This window comes from Drosophila subpulchrella, unplaced genomic scaffold (genome assembly GCF_014743375.2).
Source record: "Drosophila subpulchrella strain 33 F10 #4 breed RU33 unplaced genomic scaffold, RU_Dsub_v1.1 Primary Assembly Seq178, whole genome shotgun sequence".
NCBI classification, from domain to species: Eukaryota; Metazoa; Arthropoda; class Insecta; order Diptera; family Drosophilidae; genus Drosophila; species Drosophila subpulchrella.
In genome coordinates this window covers 1-7500 of record NW_023665514.1, presented here as the reverse complement: position 1 = coordinate 7500, position 7500 = coordinate 1, and the positions used below count along the sequence as shown (strand labels likewise).

The 7500-nt window shown below is 34.2% G+C and overlaps 2 non-coding genes across 2 annotated transcripts; both read left to right on the top strand.

The window, feature by feature from the left end:
* The first annotated feature begins 601 nt into the window (after window positions 1–601).
* LOC119559127 lies at window positions 602–780 on the top strand. The gene has a single exon (XR_005220684.1). It is a non-coding gene; the product is annotated as a 5.8S ribosomal RNA (ribosomal RNA).
* A 401-nt stretch (window positions 781–1181) lies between these two features.
* On the top strand, window positions 1182–5152 carry LOC119559131. The gene has a single exon (XR_005220688.1). It is a non-coding gene; the product is annotated as a large subunit ribosomal RNA (ribosomal RNA).
* Window positions 5153–7500: the final 2348 nt, after the last annotated feature.

Sequence of the window (7500 nt, the reverse complement as noted above, 5' to 3'; positions counted from 1 at the left end):
ATTATAGTAATACAAATAAAATATAAATTGCCAAAAATATGATCTTTTATAGATCAAATATAAAATTTCGAACAAGCAAATCGAAATAATAATTGTAATAATAAATATATTATTGCATTAAATAAGAGATAAATAAATAAGCAAAAGCAAACAAATAACAAATTCGAACAAGCAAATCGAAATTATTAAATTTATTTAATATTATTATTATATTGTATATTAAATGCAATTAATTAATAAAACACTGTGTGTATATGGACCATAATATACACGCGTTGCGATATGTATTGTTCATCTCAGTTATGCGCATACATTGGATAATGCAACAACCTAAAATGTACAATGTTGTACCTGATTATTACAGGTTAATGTTTTATATAAATTTCAATATATATCGCTAAAAAAAAGTATTAATACCGTAAATGCCATTTAAAAAATACTTGATATATTATTGGTTATATGAAACTAAGACATTTCGCAGCATTCGTTTTAGGTATAAAAATCAATTTATTGAAGGAATTGATATATGCCAGTAAAATGGTGTATTTTTAATTTCTTTCAATAAAAACATATATGACAAAATTACCAAACCAATATATAAAACTCTAAGCGGTGGATCACTCGGCTCATGGGTCGATGAAGAACGCAGCAAACTGTGCGTCATCGTGTGAACTGCAGGACACATGAACATCGACATTTTGAACGCATATCGCAGTCCATGCTGTTATGTACTTTAATTAATTTTATAGTGCTGCTTGGACTACATATGGTTGAGGGTTGTAAGACTATGCTAATTAAGTTGTTTATATAAATTTTATAATGAAATTTTATAAGCATATGGTATATTATTGGATAATAATAATTTAATTATTATATTATTCATAATATTAACAAATATATGAAAAACATTATCTCACATTAGTAAATAATTTGAATGTGAAAAACGAAGAGAAATATTTTCTTTTTCAATCAAATAATACTGAGAAATGTCTAGCATAAAAAATTTATCTAGAATTGTCTCTTATTAAAGATTAGTAAATAGAAAGCCGTTGACAATATTATTATTCTTCGTTGATTCGTTAGACCAAACAAATGCCATACAAATATATAAAATATATAACGAATTTAATAAAATGTTTTATCATTATATATAAAGAATTAATTGCAAAAAAAGTTATACACAACCTCAACTCATATGGGACTACCCCCTGAATTTAAGCATATTAATTAGGGGAGGAAAAGAAACTAACCAGGATTTTCTTAGTAGCGGCGAGCGAAAAGAAATCAGTTCAGCACTAAGTCACTTTGTCTATATGGCAAATGTGAGATGCAGTGTATGGAGCGTCAATATTCTAGTATGAGAAATTAACGATTTAAGTCCTTCTTAAATGAGGCCATTTACCCATAGAGGGTGCCAGGCCCGTATAACGTTAATGATTACTAGATGATGTTTCCAAAGAGTCGTGTTGCTTGATAGTGCAGCACTAAGTGGGTGGTAAACTCCATCTAAAACTAAATATAACCATGAGACCGATAGTAAACAAGTACCGTGAGGGAAAGTTGAAAAGAACTCTGAATAGAGAGTTAAACAGTACGTGAAACTGCTTAGAGGTTAAGCCCGATGAACCTGAATATCCGTTATGGAAAATTCATCATTAAAATTGTAATATTTAAACAATATTATGATAATAGTGTGCATTTTTTCCATATAAGGACATTGTAATCTATTAGCATACAAAATTTATCATAAAATATAACTTATAGTTTATTCAAATTAATTTGCTTGCATTTTAACACAGAATAAATGTTATTAATTTGATAAAGTGCTGATAGATTTATATGAATACAGTGCGTTAATTTTTCGGAATTATATAATGGCATAATTATCATTGATTTTTGTGTTTATTATATGCACTTGTATGATTAACAATGCGAAAGATTCAGGATACCTTCGGGACCCGTCTTGAAACACGGACCAAGGAGTCTAACATATGTGCAAGTTATTGGGATATAAACCTAATAGCGTAATTAACTTGACTAATAATGGGATTAGTTTTTTAACTATTTATAGCTAATTAACACAATCCCGGGGCGTTCTATATAGTTATGTATAATGATATTTATATTATTTATGCCTCTAACTGGAACGTACCTTGAGCATATATGCTGTGACCCGAAAGATGGTGAACTATACTTGATCAGGTTGAAGTCAGGGGAAACCCTGATGGAAGACCGAAACAGTTCTGACGTGCAAATCGATTGTCAGAATTGAGTATAGGGGCGAAAGACCAATCGAACCATCTAGTAGCTGGTTCCTTCCGAAGTTTCCCTCAGGATAGCTGGTGCATTTTAATGTTATATAAAATAATCTTATCTGGTAAAGCGAATGATTAGAGGCCTTAGGGTCGAAACGATCTTAACCTATTCTCAAACTTTAAATGGGTAAGAACCTTAACTTTCTTGATATGAAGTTCAAGGTTATGATATAATGTGCCCAGTGGGCCACTTTTGGTAAGCAGAACTGGCGCTGTGGGATGAACCAAACGTAATGTTACGGTGCCCAAATTAACAACTCATGCAGATACCATGAAAGGCGTTGGTTGCTTAAAACAGCAGGACGGTGATCATGGAAGTCGAAATCCGCTAAGGAGTGTGTAACAACTCACCTGCCGAAGCAACTAGCCCTTAAAATGGATGGCGCTTAAGTTGTATACCTATACATTACCGCTAAAGTAGATGATTTATATTACTTGTGATATAAATTTTGAAACTTTAGTGAGTAGGAAGGTACAATGGTATGCGTAGAAGTGTTTGGCGTAAGCCTGCATGGAGCTGCCATTGGTACAGATCTTGGTGGTAGTAGCAAATAATCGAATGAGACCTTGGAGGACTGAAGTGGAGAAGGGTTTCGTGTGAACAGTGGTTGATCACGAGTTAGTCGGTCCTAAGTTCAAGGCGAAAGCCGAAAATTTTCAAGTAAAACACAAATGCCATACAAATATAATTATATTATATAAATCAAGCTAATTAATATACTTGAATAATTTTGAACGAAAGGGAATACGGTTCCAATTCCGTAACCTGTTGAGTATCCGTTTGTTATTAAATATGGGCCTCGTGCTCATCCTGGCAACAGGAACGACCATAAAGAAGCCGTCGAGAGATATCGGAAGAGTTTTCTTTTCTGTTTTATAGCCGTACTACCATGGAAGTCTTTCGCAGAGAGATATGGTAGATGGGCTAGAAGAGCATGACATATACTGTTGTGTCGATATTTTCTCCTCGGACCTTGAAAATTTATGGTGGGGACACGCAAACTTCTCAACAGGCCGTACCAATATCCGCAGCTGGTCTCCAAGGTGAAGAGTCTCTAGTCGATAGAATAATGTAGGTAAGGGAAGTCGGCAAATTAGATCCGTAACTTCGGGATAAGGATTGGCTCTGAAGATTGAGATAGTCGGGCTTGATTGGGAAACAATAACATGGTTTATGTGCTCGTTCTGGGTAAATAGAGTGTCTGGCATTTATGTTGGTCACTTGTTCCCCGGATAGTTTAGTTACGTAGCCAATTGTGGAACTTTCTTGCTAAAATTTTTAAGAATACTAATTGGGTTAAACCAATTAGTTCTTATTAATTATAACGATTATCAATTAACAATCAATTCAGAACTGGCACGGACTTGGGGAATCCGACTGTCTAATTAAAACAAAGCATTGTGATGGCCCTAGCGGGTGTTGACACAATGTGATTTCTGCCCAGTGCTCTGAATGTCAAAGTGAAGAAATTCAAGTAAGCGCGGGTCAACGGCGGGAGTAACTATGACTCTCTTAAGGTAGCCAAATGCCTCGTCATCTAATTAGTGACGCGCATGAATGGATTAACGAGATTCCTACTGTCCCTATCTACTATCTAGCGAAACCACAGCCAAGGGAACGGGCTTGGAATAATTAGCGGGGAAAGAAGACCCTTTTGAGCTTGACTCTAATCTGGCAGTGTAAGGAGACATAAGAGGTGTAGAATAAGTGGGAGATATTAGACTTCGGTTTGGTATCGCCAATGAAATACCACTACTCTTATTGTTTCCTTACTTACTTGATTAAATGGAACGTGTATCATTTCCTAGCCATTATACGGATATATTTATTATATCTTATGGTATTGGGTTTTGATGCAAGCTTCTTGATCAAAGTATCACGAGTTTGTTATATAATCGCAAACAAATTCTTTAATAAAACGGTGCATTTATGTATTTTTGATTTGAAAATTTGGTATAACTCCAATTACTCAGGTATGATCCAATTCAAGGACATTGCCAGGTAGGGAGTTTGACTGGGGCGGTACATCTCTCAAATAATAACGGAGGTGTCCCAAGGCCAGCTCAGTGCGGACAGAAACCACACATAGAGCAAAAGGGCAAATGCTGACTTGATCTCGGTGTTCAGTACACACAGGGACAGCAAAAGCTCGGCCTATCGATCCTTTTGGTTTAAAGAGTTTTTAACAAGAGGTGTCAGAAAAGTTACCATAGGGATAACTGGCTTGTGGCGGCCAAGCGTTCATAGCGACGTCGCTTTTTGATCCTTCGATGTCGGCTCTTCCTATCATTGTGAAGCAAAATTCACCAAGCGTTGGATTGTTCACCCATGCAAGGGAACGTGAGCTGGGTTTAGACCGTCGTGAGACAGGTTAGTTTTACCCTACTAATGACAAAACGTTGTTGCGACAGCATTCCTGCGTAGTACGAGAGGAACCGCAGGTACGGACCAATGGCACAATACTTGTTCGAGCGAACAGTGGTATGACGCTACGTCCGTTGGATTATGCCTGAACGCCTCTAAGGTCGTATCCGTGCTGGACTGCAATGATAAATAAGGGGCAATTTGCATTGTATGGCTTCTAAACCATTTAAAGTTTATAATTTACTTTATAAACGACAATGGATGTGATGCCAATGTAATTTGTAACATAGTAAATTGGGAGGATCTTTGATCACCTGATGCCGCGCTAGTTACATATAAAAGCATTATTTAATACAATGACAAAGCCTAGAATCAATTGTAAACGACTTTTGTAACAGGCAAGGTGTTGTAAGTGGTTGAGCAGCTGCCATACTGCGATCCACTGAAGCTTATCCTTTGCTTGATGATTCGATAATAAAGATGTTGCAAGCGGGCATAATCATTATGCTTGCTTGCAGCATCGCACGCCACTTTGTTTGTGGTGTGTAAGGTAGGGAAGAAGAAATATAAAAGACCTAAATTGGAAACATCAATATATAAGTAAATATTGAACAAACAAAATGTATCGTCATCTTATTAGTGACGCGATGATAAAGTGGCAAACATATTCCATGTATAAATATTCCTATGGTATTAAAATTCAAGTAAAGAGGACATATATAAAAGTTTGTATATATGGTTCATTCAATGGTAGCAGCGGTTGGTTGGTTGGTGTCTGCTCCTCTTATTGTTCAAAACTTATGTTATGGTAGCAAGTCTATATCGTCATATTATTAGTGACGCGAAAAAGTAGTGGCAAAACATATTCCATGTATAAATAAATATTCCTATGGTATTGAAATTCAAGTAAAGAGGCCATTCAAGTAAAGAGGACTTATATAAATATAAGTATATATAATGGTAGCAGCGCGGTTGGTTGGTTGGTGTGTCTGCTCCTCTTATTGTTCAAAACTTATGTTATGGTAGCAAGACTGTATCGTCATATTATTAGTGACGCGAAAAAGTAGTGGCAAAACATATTCCATGTATAAATATTCCTATGGTATTGAAATTCAACTAAAGAGGACATATAAAATTACTATCAATGGTAGCAGTGGTTGGTTGGTTGGTGGTTGGTTGGCGGCTGCTCCTATTATTGTTCAAGACTTATGTTATGGTAGCAAGTCTGTATCGTCATATTAATTATTAGTGACGCGAAAAAGTAGTGGAAATCATATTCCATGTATAAATAGATTCCTATGGTAATGAAATTTTCAAGTAAAGAGAGGACCATTCAAGTAAGAGGACATATAAAAAGTAAGTATATGTTCCTCCAATGGTAGCAGTGGTTGGTTGGTTGGCGGCTGATCCTCTTATTGTTCAAAACTTATTTTATCAATATGAGTTTGGCAATACAATAAAGAAGACCAATCTAATCCATATAAAACTAAATGTATTATATGGATATGCTTAGGAAACCCATATATTCATAAAAAAAAATTATGTATAGAAAATTATACATATATCTTTTATATAAATGAATCGTATGGATATCGCCTTATGGTAGGTATAATAACTTTTTAAGGCATAATAATGTATAATATAGAAAATATACATTGAAATATAAATGCATTTTTATAGATATGGCGGCATATAAGTGCCATATACACAAGAATAAATAATAGAATTTACCAATATATAATTAAAATGAGATATATAAACCTAGTGAGGGGCTGCACTAGTATATGAATCGTATGGATATGGCTTATAGGTATAATACCTATAAGGCATAATAATGTATAATATAATAAATATAAATTAAGATATGAATGAATTATATAAATATGGCATAGAAATGCCATATACATACATAAGAATAAATGGTAGAATTTACCCATATATCACTGAAACACGATATATAAACCTAATGATAGCTGGCACTAGTACTGTAAACATGCACGCAATAGTGCGTGGGGTAAAAAACTACTATAGGGAGGTGGTCGTTGGCGGGCCCCTCCTCGTATTGGTCAAAACTTATGTTATGCATATGAATTTGTCAATACTATATAGAACGCCAAGCATATCCATATAAACTATGGATATGCATAGAAATCCATACAAAAGTAAAAAAAAATTATGTATAGAAAAATATACATATATTTATATAAGTGAATCGTATGGATATGGCTTATAGGTATAATACCTATAAGGCATAATAATGTATAACAAGTAAATATACATTGAAATGTGAATGCATTGTATGGATATGGCATATAAATGCCATATATATAGAAATAAATTGTATATCAATGATATAACAATTATAAACCTAGTGAGGGGCGGCACTAGTGAATGAATCGTATGGATATGGCTTATAGGTATAATACCTATAAGGCATAATAATGTATAATATAATAAATATACATTAAGATATGAATGGATTGTATAAATATGGCATAGAAATGCCATATACATAAGAATAAATGGTAGAATTTACCCATATATCACTGAAACACGATATATAAACCTAGTGATAGCTGGCACTAGTACTGTAAACAGGCACGCAGTAGTGCGTGGGGTAAAAAACTACTATAGGGATGGATATGGTCGTATGGCGGGCCCCTCCTCGTATTGGTCATAAAACTATATGTTATGCGCAATATGAATTTGTAAGGCATATACTATAAAGAATATAATGAATTTGTTAAACATACAAAACTAAATGAATTATATGGATATTGAAAAATAATGGACAATTATCATACATATAATGAAAATATA